This window comes from Periplaneta americana, chromosome 15, assembly GCF_040183065.1.
Source record: "Periplaneta americana isolate PAMFEO1 chromosome 15, P.americana_PAMFEO1_priV1, whole genome shotgun sequence".
Taxonomy (NCBI): domain Eukaryota; kingdom Metazoa; phylum Arthropoda; class Insecta; order Blattodea; family Blattidae; genus Periplaneta; species Periplaneta americana.
The window spans coordinates 158,012,459-158,024,639 of record NC_091131.1 but is presented as its reverse complement, the minus strand read 5'-3'; positions in this window follow the sequence as shown (position 1 = coordinate 158,024,639).

Genomic DNA, 12,181 nt, shown 5'->3' with positions numbered 1-12,181 from the left:
CAACATTTTGCTATCTCTCTTCCTTCTAAACGCAAACTGTGACTTGCATAGAGGCAGAGATTTAAAATGTTTCTTTACAGACTATGGAGCGGTAATGTTTTCAACGGATGATATACCCTACTGAATGTTATCTCAGTTATCTCAGCTCGGCATATCGCACTCATAGGTCGAGAGGTTACGGTCTCCTAGTTCCTCAACACCTCTCTCAGAAGTAGCTACTAGACATTGCCCTACAATACTACATGCATTCGGTAGAAGTGACTAAAAATATAGTGAAATAGACCGTTGTTTCTAGCAAGAAATTCATGGTTGTAACTTGTGTAGAAGTTCCTCTGATACTGAAATTGAAAAACAATTTCCATTAAAACTCGATTTTAAAAATTATAACATAGACCGTTATTCTGCCCTACGCTGTGTCATCTCAGTCATCTTTGTGTCATCTCAGTACTCCCTGTGTCATCTCAGTACTCTCTGTGTCATCTCAGTACACTCTGTGTCATCTCAGTCCACTCTGTGTCATCTCAGTACTCTCTGTGTCATCTCAGTCCACTCTATTTCATCTCAGTACACTCTGTGTCATCTCAGTCCACCCTATGTCATCTCAGTCCTCTCTGTGTCAAATCAGTCCACTCTGTGTCATCTCATTCCACTCTATGTCATCTCAGTACTCTCTGTGTCATCTCAGTCCACTCTATGTCATCTCAGTACTCTCTGTGTCATCTCAGTCCACTCTATGTCATCTCAGTACTCTCTGTGTCATCTCAGTCCACTCTATGTCATCTCAGTACTCTCTGTGTCATCTCAGTCCACTCTGTGTCATCTCAGTACTCTCTGTGTCATCTCAGTACTCTTTGTGTCACCTCAGTCCACTCTGTGTCATCTCAGTACTCTCTGTGTCATCTCACTACACTCTGTGTCATCTCAGTCCACTCTGTGTCATCTCAGTACTCTCTGTGTCATCTCACTACACTCTGTGTCATCTCGGTCCACTCTATGTCATCTCAGCACACTGTGTGTCATCTCAGTCCACTCTATGTCATCTCAGTCCACTCTGTGTCATCTCAGTACACTCTGTGTCATCTCAGTACTCTCTGTGTCATCTCAGTACTCTCTATGTCATCCCAGTGCACTCTGTGTTCTCTCAGCCCACTCCCTGTCTTCTCAGTCCACTCTATGTCATCTCAGTGCTCTCTGAGTCATCTCAGTACACTCTATATAATCTCAGTACTTTCTGTGTCATCTCAGTACACTCTGCGTCATCTCAGTCCACTCTATGTCATCTCAGTCCTCTCTGTGTCATCTCAGTACACTCTGTGTCATGTCAGTCCACTCCATGTGATCTCAGTACTCTCTGTGTCATCTCAGTACTCTCTGAGTCATCTCAGTACACTCTATGTCATCTCAGTCCTCTCTGTGTCATCTCACTACACTCTGTGTCATCTCGGTCCACTCTATGTCATCTCAGCACACTGTGTGTCATCTCAGTCCACTCTATGTCATCTCAGTCCACTCTGTGTCATCTCAGTACACTCTGTGTCATCTCAGTACTCTCTGTGTCATCTCAGTACTCTCTATGTCATCCCAGTGCACTCTGTGTTCTCTCAGCCCACTCCCTGTCTTCTCAGTCCACTCTATGTCATCTCAGTGCTCTCTGAGTCATCTCAGTACACTCTATATAATCTCAGTACTTTCTGTGTCATCTCAGTACACTCTGCGTCATCTCAGTCCACTCTATGTCATCTCAGTCCTCTCTGTGTCATCTCAGTACACTCTGTGTCATGTCAGTCCACTCCATGTGATCTCAGTACTCTCTGTGTCATCTCAGTACTCTCTGAGTCATCTCAGTACACTCTATGTCATCTCAGTACTTTCTGTGTCATCTCAGTACACTCTGTGTCATCTCAGCCCACACTATGTCATCTCAGTCCTCTCTGTGTCATCTCAGTATAATCTGTGTCATCTCAGTACTCTCTGTATCATGCCAGTACACTCTGTGTTCTCTCAGCCCACTCTCTGTCTTCTCAGTCCACTCTATGTCATCTCCGTACACTCTGTGTTATCTCAATGCACTCTTTGTTCTCTCAGCCCACTCCCTGTCTTCTCAATCCACTCTATGTCATCTCAGTACTCTCTGTGTCATCTCAGTACACTCTGTGTTCTCTCAGCCCACTTCCTGTCTTCTCAGTCCACTCTATGTCATCTCAGTACTCTCTGTGTCATCTCAGTACACTCTGTGTACTCTCAGTCCACTCCCTGATTTCTCAGTTCACACTATGTCCTCTCAGTCCACCCTCTGTACTCTCAATACACTGTATGCAATTTCCGTCCACTCCCTCTCTTCTCAGTCCACTCTATGTCCTCTCAGTCCAGTCCGTGTTGTCTCAGTACACTATGTGTCCTCTCAGTCCAGTATCTGTCTTCTCAGTCCACTCTATCTAATCTCAGTCCACTCCCTGTCTTCTCAGTCCACTCTATGTCCTCTTAGTCCACTTCCTGTCCTCTCTCCCCACTCTGAGTTCTCTCAGTCCACTCCATATGTTCTCAATCCAGTCTATGTCCTCTCAGTCCACTGCCTGTCTTCTCAGTCCACTCCCTCTTCTCAGTCCACTCTCCGTCCTCTCAGTTCACTCTGTGTCATCTCAGTCCCCTCTTTGTATTGACAGTTCACTCACTGTCCTCTCAGTCCACTCTATGTGCTCTCGGTCCAATCTATGTCTTTTTAGTACACTGTCTTTCCTACCAGTCCACTCTGTCTACTCTCTGTCCACTCTTTGTCTTCTCAGTCCACACTCTGTCCCTCAATCCACTCTATGTTATCTCAGTCTAATCTCTGCCCTGTAAATACTCTGTCTTTCCTAACAGTCCACTCTATATCTTCGCAGTCCTCTCTTTGTATCTCAGTCCACTCTATGTGCTCTTAGTACAGTCTCTGTCCTGTTTCTACGCTCTTTTTCTCTCACTCCACTCACTGTCCTCTCAGTCCACTCTATGTGCCCCCGGTCCAATCTCTGTCCTGTCACTACACTCTCTTTCCTACCAATCCACTATCTGTAGTCTCATTCCACTCTATGTAATCTCAGTCCACTCTCAGTCTACTCTCTGTACTCTCAGTCTTCTCTTTGTCTTCCCAGTCCACTCACTGTCCTCTCAGTCCACTCTATGTGCTCTCGGTCCAATCTATGTCTTTTTAGTACACTGTCTTTCCTACCAGTCCACTCTGTCTACTCTCTGTCTACTCTTTGTCTTCTCAGTCCAATTTATGTGCTCTGAGTCCAATCTTTATCCTGTTTCCACACTCTCTGTTCTCTCAGTCCATTTTATGTGCTCTCAGTCCAATCTCTCTCTTGTCGCGACACTTTCTTTCCTACCAGTCCACTGTGAGTCCACTCTATGTCATCCCAGCCCACTTTTTGTACTCTCAGTCCACTCTGTGTGCTCTCATTCCACTCTATGTGCTCTCAGTCCAATCTATGTTCTCTCATTCCAATCTCTGTCCTGTCACTACACTCTCTTTCCCACCAGTCCACTCTAAGTCCACTCTATGTCATCTCAGTCCACTGTTTCTACTCTCAGTTCACTCTATGTGCTCTCTGTCCACTCTATGTGCTCTCAGTCCAATCAATGTGCTCTCAATTCAATCTGTGTCCTGTCTCTACACTCTCTTTCCTACCAGTCCACTCTCAGTCCACACTATGTCAGCTCAGTCCACTGTTTTACTCTCAGTCCACTTATGTGCTCTCAGTCCACTCTATGTTGCTCTCAGTCCAATATATGTGCTCTCAGTCCACTCTATGTGCTCTCAGTCCAATCTATGTGCTCTCAGTCCAATCCATGTCCTGTCACTACACTCTCTTTGTTACCAGTCCACTCTCAGTCCACTCTATGTGCTCTCAGTTCACTCTATGTGCTCTCAGCCCACTCTATGTGCTCTCAGTCCAATCTATGTTCTCTCAATCCAATCTGTGTCCTGTCACTACACTCCTACCAGTCCACTCTCAGTCCACTCTATGTGCTCTCAGTCCACTCTATGTGCTCTCAGTCCAATCTATGTGCTCTCAGTCCACTCTATGTTATCTCAATCCATTTTATGTGCTCTCAGTGCAATCTATGTGCTCTCAGTCCAATCAATGTCCTGTCACTACACTCTCTTTCCTACCAGTCCACTCTCAGTCCACTCTATGTGCTCTCAATCCAATCTGTGTCCTGTCACTACACTCCTACCAGTCCACTCTCAGTCCACTCTATGTGCTCTCAGTCCACTCTATGTGCTCTCAGTCCAATCTATGTGCTCTCAGTCCACTCTATGTTATCTCAATCCATTTTATGTGCTCTCAGTGCAATCTATGTGCTCTCAGTCCAATCAATGTCCTGTCACTACACTCTCTTTCCTACCAGTCCACTCTCAGTCCACTCTATGTGCTCTCAATCCAATCTGTATCCTGTCACTACACTCTTTTTCCTACCCGTCCACTCTCAGTCCACTCTATGTCATCTCAGTCCTCTCTTTGTACTCGCACACCACTCTATGTGCTCGCATTCCAATCTCTGTCCTGTTTCTATACTCTCTATCCTCTCATTACACTCTATGTGCTCTCAGTTCAATCTCTGTGCTGTGACTACACTGTCTGTCTTACCAGTTTTCTCTTTGTCCTCTCAGTCCACTCTGTCATATCAGTCCATTCTCTGTCATCTCAGTCTACTCTCTCTCCTCTCAGTGCACTCTGTGTGCTCTCAGTCCAATCTCTGTACTGTCACTACACTCTCTGTACTACTAGTGAACTCTTTGCCTTTTCAGTCCACTCTTTTTCTTCTCAGTCCACTCTATGTGCTATCAGTCCAATCTATGTTCTGTCACTACACTCTCTGTCCTACTAGTACACTCTTTGTCTTCTCAGTCCACTCTGTGTGCTATCAGTCCAATCTATGTAATGTCACTACACTCTCTGTCCTGCTAGTGCACTCATTGCCTTCTCAGTCCACTCTTTGTTTTCTCAGTCCACTCTGTGTGCTATCAGTCCAATCTATGTCCTGTCACTACACTCTCTGTCCTACTATTGCACTCATTGCCTTCTCAGTCCACTCTTTTTCTTCTCAGTCCACTCTGTGTGCTATCAGTCCAATCTATGTTCTGTCACTACACTCTCTGTCCTACTAGTGCACTCATTGCCTTCTCAGTCCACTCTTTGTCTTCTCAGTCCACTCTGCGTGCTTTCAGTCCAATCTATGTCCTGTCACTACACTCTCTGTCCTTCTAGTGCACTCATTGCCTTCTCAGTCCACTCTTTGTCTTCTCAGTCCACTCTGTGTGCTATCAGTCCAATCTATGTCCTGTCACTACACTCTCTGTTCTACTAGTGCACTCTTTGTCTTCTCAGTCCACTCTGTGTGCTATCAGTCCAATCTATGTCCTGTCACTACACTCTCTGTCCTACTAGTGCACTCATTGCCTTCTCAGTCCACTCTATGTTTTCTCAGTCCACTCTGTGTGCTATCAGTCCAATCTATGTCCTGTCACTACACTCTCTGTTCTACTAGTGCACTCATTGCCTTCTCAGTCCACTCTTTGTTTTCTCAGTCCACTCTGTGTGCTATCAGTCCAATCTCTGTCCTGTCACTACACTCTCTGTTCTACTAGTGCACTCATTGCCTTCTCAGTCCACTCTTTGTCTTCTCAGTCCACTCTGTGTGCTATCAGTCCAATCTATGTCCTGTCACTACACTCTCTGTTCTACTAGTGCACTCTTTGTCTTCTCAGTCCACTCTGTGTGCTATCAGTCCAATCTATGTCCTGTCACTACACTCTCTGTTCTGCTAGTGCACTCTTTGTCTTCTCAGTCCACTCTGTGTGCTATCAGTCCAATCTATGTCCTGTCACTACACTCTCTGTTCTACTAGTGCACTCTTTGTCTTCTCAGTCCACTCTGTGTGCTATCAGTCCAATCTATGTCCTGTCACTACACTCTCTGTTCTAATAGTGCACTCTTTGTCTTCTCAGTCCACTCTGTGTGCTATCAGTCCAATCTATGTCCTGTCACTACACTCTCTGTTCTACTAGTGCACTCTTTGTCTTCTCAGTCCACTCTGTGTGCTATCTGTCCAATCTATGTCCTGTCACTACACTCTCTGTTCTAATAGTGCACTCTTTGTCTTCTCAGTCCACTCTGTGTGCTTTCAATCCAATCTATGTCCTGTCACTACACTCTCTGTTCTAATAGTGCACTCTTTGTCTTCTCAGTCCACTCTGTGTGCTATCAGTCCAATCTATGTCCTGTCACTACACTCTCTGTTCTAATAGTGCACTCTTTGTCTTCTCAGTCCACTCTGTGTGCTTTCAGGCCAATCTATGTCCTGTCACTACACTCTCTATTCTACTAGTGCACTCTTTGTCTTCTCAGTCCACTCTGTGTGCTATCAGTCCAATCTATGTCCTGTCACTACACTCTCTGTTCTAATAGTGCACTCTTTGTCTTCTCAGTCCACTCTGTGTGCTATCAGTCCAATCTATGTCCTGTCACTACACTCTCTGTTCTAATAGTGCACTCTTTGTCTTCTCAGTCCACTCTGTGTGCTTTCAATCCAATCTATGTCCTGTCACTACACTCTCTGTTCTGCTAGTGCACTCTTTGTCTTCTCAGTCCACTCTGTGTGCTTTCAGGCCAATCTATGTCCTGTCACTACACTCTCTGTTCTACTAGTACACTCTTTGTCTTCTCAGTCCACTCTGTGTGCTTTCAATCCAATCTATGTCCTGTCACTACACTCTCTGTTCTATTAGTGCACTCTTTGTCTTCTCAGTCCACGCTGTGTGCTTTCAGGCCAATCTATGTCCTAGCACTCTGTGTCCTATCAGTTCAGTCGTATTTCCTCTCAGTCTAATCTCTGTGCTGTAACTACACTCTCCGTCCTACCAGTCCATTGTCTGTCCTCGTAGTCCACTCTATGACCTCAGTGCATTACCTTTCCTGTTATTGGGCATTATATGTCCTAGTTTTACGATTATTTGCATATCTGTGATGCTTATACATGTACCATGGAATTACATTTATACGGGGATCGAACCCGGGTAATAATTTGTTTGGTCAACAGTTTCTTTTCCGTACTGTTCTCCTGAGGTGGAAGCATCGTGTCAATGCGACTCTGGTGTTCTGTCTGTAAACTACGTCCACGATTTCATACAGTTACAACTATTCGCTTTGGAAATACATGATAGCAGCTTTTCACTCATCTTTAAGGAGTGTAGTGTTGGCTGCCATGCATACATGCTTAATTTGATTTACGTAGTAGCCGTGCGCGCGTCCGCCATGACACTTCGCCTCGGCAACCTATAACTGGATTTAACCAAAATTATGGAAGTATGAATATGCTTTGAGACGGAGGGAAACAAAAGAATGCAAGTGATTCTTATTTGCAGGGTGAGCTTTATGGGGGATTAATAATAATAATAATAATAATAATAATAATAATAATAATAATAATAATAATAATAATAATAATAATATGTATGGTATTTTCTATCTAGGATTCTACTCCCCTCATCAGAAATCTTAATTCGCAAACGCCTACGGTACGATAATAAATAAATGAAATCACAGTTCCTTTTTGTATGTTTTAATGTCAACTGAAATATAAAACTTATAGAATAACCGTTCGTAATATGCATATCAATAAACGCGAAATGTAAGTAAGTATAAGTAAGATGGCGGAAGCAATATGTAAGACAGCAGAATGTGCTCTACAAAACTGATAAACATAGCAGAAACAGGTGGATACCTAAAAACGGACATCAAAGAAGGCATCCTGAACACAGTGAGTACAATAAAGATATATATTAAGTCACTGGAAGAAAAAGAGAAATTAGAAAATGAAGAGGGAACTGACAATGTATGGGGCTTCACATCGACACAGCAAAAGAGGGAGACGCCAACATCGACACGAGACAGGTGGTGCCATCTGTTGACAGCGCGCAAGAAATGCAAAGAGGAGTCTGCCGCGCCGAGACTCCATCTGTCGGAAATAGCAGTAACTCGAACGGCCAAGACCACGTCCAGAGAGCGCACCGCGAAGAAAATAGCAAGATGGAACAAACAAACTTCCTACAAACATTAGAAGGAAAAGTAACAGAAAACATCATGCGAAACATCAATAATATGATGGACACCATAACACGAAACTTAAAGAACATAATAAACCAAGAAATAGAAGTCCTAAAGGGAAAAGAAATAAAAACGGGGAAGCAACACCAGGACGCGGATCAAGGAGGGCCAGCAGGAGCAAACAAACAGACCGAAAATCCAATCCCCAAAATCACGGAGGAGACTCAAGAAGAGGACGGCGAAGATAACAAAAACACGGAGGAGGACAACAGTAACGTACAGATCAGGCAGACAACAAAAAGTAGGGGCAGGAACAAGATCAAGAATCGAAGATCTTCGAGCAGCAGAGAAAAGGGCCTGGCTATATGTAGGGAGGCTGAGACCAGAGACAACAGGCGAGACAATAAAAAGATTCCTGGAGAAGAGAGAAATTAAGGACAACGTTACCTGCGAAGAATTGACAACCAAATACGACACCAAGTCATTCAAAGTAGGCATCCCATTCCATAAGCGAGAAGAGACTAAAACAGAAGGATTTTGGCCAGAAGGAGTAATCGTCAGAAGGTTTACGTTTCGCAGATTTTTTCGCGGAAATGAGGGAGTCACACTCGAGTAATGAAGAAAACTTAAACCCGAATAACAGTAAGAAGAAAGAAAAAACGGAAAATCTCAAAATCATGCTATGGATCATAGAAAGTCTTAAGAATGCAATGATTCTAACGCCACAAGATTTCTTCCATGGATACGACATAGCAATATTAACAGAAACTTTTCTAACTGAAAACTGGGAACACCCTGATTTCTACAGTACACACCTCAAAGCAACACACGGAGAAAGAGGAAGAACGAAAGGGGGAGTATCTATTCTCACAAGACCAGAACATACTCCGATATAGGAACAAGACTACTGGAATACACTATTTTAACGGAAATAAAAACGTGTACAATAATAGCAGCATACTTCCAACCAAACAAAACGGCTCTTAACATAAGGGATGAAATAGGACAAATGATCACACAGAGTAATCAAAACAAACCAATAATCATCGCAGGCGACCTCAACTGTAGACTGGATATACAAACACACAAATCGAAAATAATCATAGAAAAGCTACAAGAAGACGGTTTCACTCTACTAAACGACCCAATGGAACCGACGTATTTCTCGCATAACGGAAAAAGTACAATAGATATCGCGCTAATAAGAGGAACAATACGGGGCAGTATAACACCGTCATGGACAGCAAGTCATACCCCAATAACAAAACACATCCTCCTGGAAATAAACATAAAAGTGGAATGGAGTGGAACACGAAGAAAAGAAACAGAAAACCTCTCACGCGTCATCAATGTTAGACAAGTGGAAGAACAAGCAAACACGATACGAGAAATAGAAATGCACATACAAAACGAAGACTTGGAAAAAGCAACACGAGCCATAGAAGACATCCTAAGACAGGCTGCGGAACCAAAGAAAAACAGAAGGGCTGAAAAATGGTTCGATAAGGAGTGCTATATGTTACGGAAGGACCTATTGGAAACATTACAGCACCTAAAAACAAGCGCAGGCGAGACAATCCTCAGAACATACTCTCAAAAACGAAAACAATACAAGAAGCTAATCATGGAGAAGAAAAGCCACTATTGGGAAGATGAAGGTAGAAGAATCGCGGAAGAAGCAAAGACAGACCCATACATCGCACTGAGACCAAGGAAACAAACCCCAACCCAATACATATCCATGGAACAATGGGAGACACACTTCTGTAACATAATAAACAAGAAAATTATAACAAATAAACCAGATCATAATCCCAAGGAAACCCAGCAAGACACGGAAGCATGGACACCATTAAAAATAGAAGAGGTCCAAAATGCAATATTTAACACCAAAAATAAAAAAGCCGCAGGCCCAGACAGGCTCTACAATGAGTACATCCAAGACACAGCCCAAATAATGACACCAGTATGGACAAAACTTTACAACAAATGTCTAGAAACAGCATCCATACCTGAACAATGGAGACAATCGACAATAAAAGTAATGTTCAAAGGGCCAGGAGACCACAATCACCCAGGTAAATACAGAGGAATAGCGCTAGAAAACACCCCCTTCAAAATATTTACAAGAATAATAACAAACAACATAACTGAAATAATAGAAGAACAGCTACCCGAAAACCAACTAGGGTTCAGAAAATGGAAATCAACATTAACAGCAATAGAAGCACTACTAAAGAACATATAGGATGCCTTGGACGAAAGGGAGAAGTTCTATGTGGTGTTCATAGATTTCACAAAAGCGTGGTCATACAACTGTTACATTGAATTTTATTTTTTATCATATTGTAAAAATAAACTGTACAAACTATGCTTTCGACAGTTTTACTACACCTAATACAGTTACTCAACTTTTATTTTGAAAATCCTATTTTGAGTGAGACAGAATTGTACAACTAATTTAGTTGGTTCTCAATACATCGGTACAGACAGCGCGAGCCTAAACTGTGTTTCGCCTTGGTATCAGGAATTTCGAAGATATTTCTTATTGGTTACTATGTGTGACGGTAATATTAGGATTTTTTTTATCTTTCCGAAAATCCTCTTTTTCAGATAAGTCTTCCATGAAAATCCTTTCCTCTAATGTAAATTTCAGTTTTGTAATTTGAGCAACCTAATCTAAGCAACAAAGTCGAGATTGGATCGTTATGTGTAACTAAAGTGGAACTGAGATAAATATCGAGGAATAAATAATTAAGTATTATGGGGAACCGAATAGAATAAACCAGTAAAAAGGAAAGTACTAAAGAGAGTTACAAATCGTAAGTAAAGAATATTCCGTGTTTCATGTACTAGAGAAGGAAGAATCCGGGAAGTGCAATAGAGAAAAAGTGAAAGTAAGCACAAGTATGAAGAGTGAACCATAAAAGCTATACCAATTAAAGAGGAAAAGTGATAAGTGAATTCAAGAAGTAGTAGTAAGGAAGTACTACAAATATTGGAACATTGAATGAATGCAAGAGTGAAGTTCTGAGAAAAGGTAAGTGAAAAATAGGGCAAATAATGTAATATTGTAATGTAGGTGAGAAAGTGGAATATGGATAATTAGTGAATATAAAATGATTGAAGATAAACAGAAAATTAGGGACAACAGTAATGAAAGGCAGCAATGATAATAGAGGAGGATTAGTTAGTAGCCGAGAGTGTTTCTAAAGCAGAGTATGTGGAGAAGTATTGCATATTGCATAGTAATCATGAATAGGATACAGGGAAGGCAAAGGAAGACTACTACCACTGCCCTGCTGCTGCTGCTACTACTACTACTACTACTACTACTACTACTACTACTACTACTACTACTACTACTACTACTACTAATACTAATACTACTACCATTGCTACTACTACTACCACTGCTACTACTACCACCACAATCAAGCCATGATCAGATCAGAACATGGCTCTTAGACATACGTTATTTATACTAGATCTACCTACGCCTAAAAAAACGAAAAACCCTACGAAATACTTGCCTGAAACGTGACCAGCAGCGATTCTTCTTCCTACGTCTCTGCGCATCTTCATCTTCTGCTGACTGGTCCTCGACAGCGTCTACACTGCTCTCCTCCGTTTGAGTGGCAGCGTCTACGCTGCTCTCCTCCGTTTGAGTGGCAGCGTCTACGCTGCTTTCCTCCGTTTGAGTGGCAGCGTCTACGCTGCTCTCCTTAGACTCAGTGGCAGCGTCTACGCTGCCCTCCTCCATTTGAGTGACAGCGTCTACGATGCCCTCCTCCATTTGAGTGACAGCGTCTACGCTGCTCTCCTCCGTTTGAGTGACAGCGTCTACGCTGCTCTCGCCAGTCTGTGTGGGAGCGTCTGCCATCATCGTTGTTGCCAGGTCATCTGCAATTATTTCACGTCGAGGTCAAATACAGTGTAATTCTGAATTGAAATCTTCATAATACACTGATTGCTAACTATGAAGAGTATATATAAATAGGTATTGTGCGGCCGAATGGTTATGTTGCATCCCGGGTTGCCGCACTCGTTTCTCCTGTCCTCTCTGTAAGGGCTAGTGGCTGAGTTGT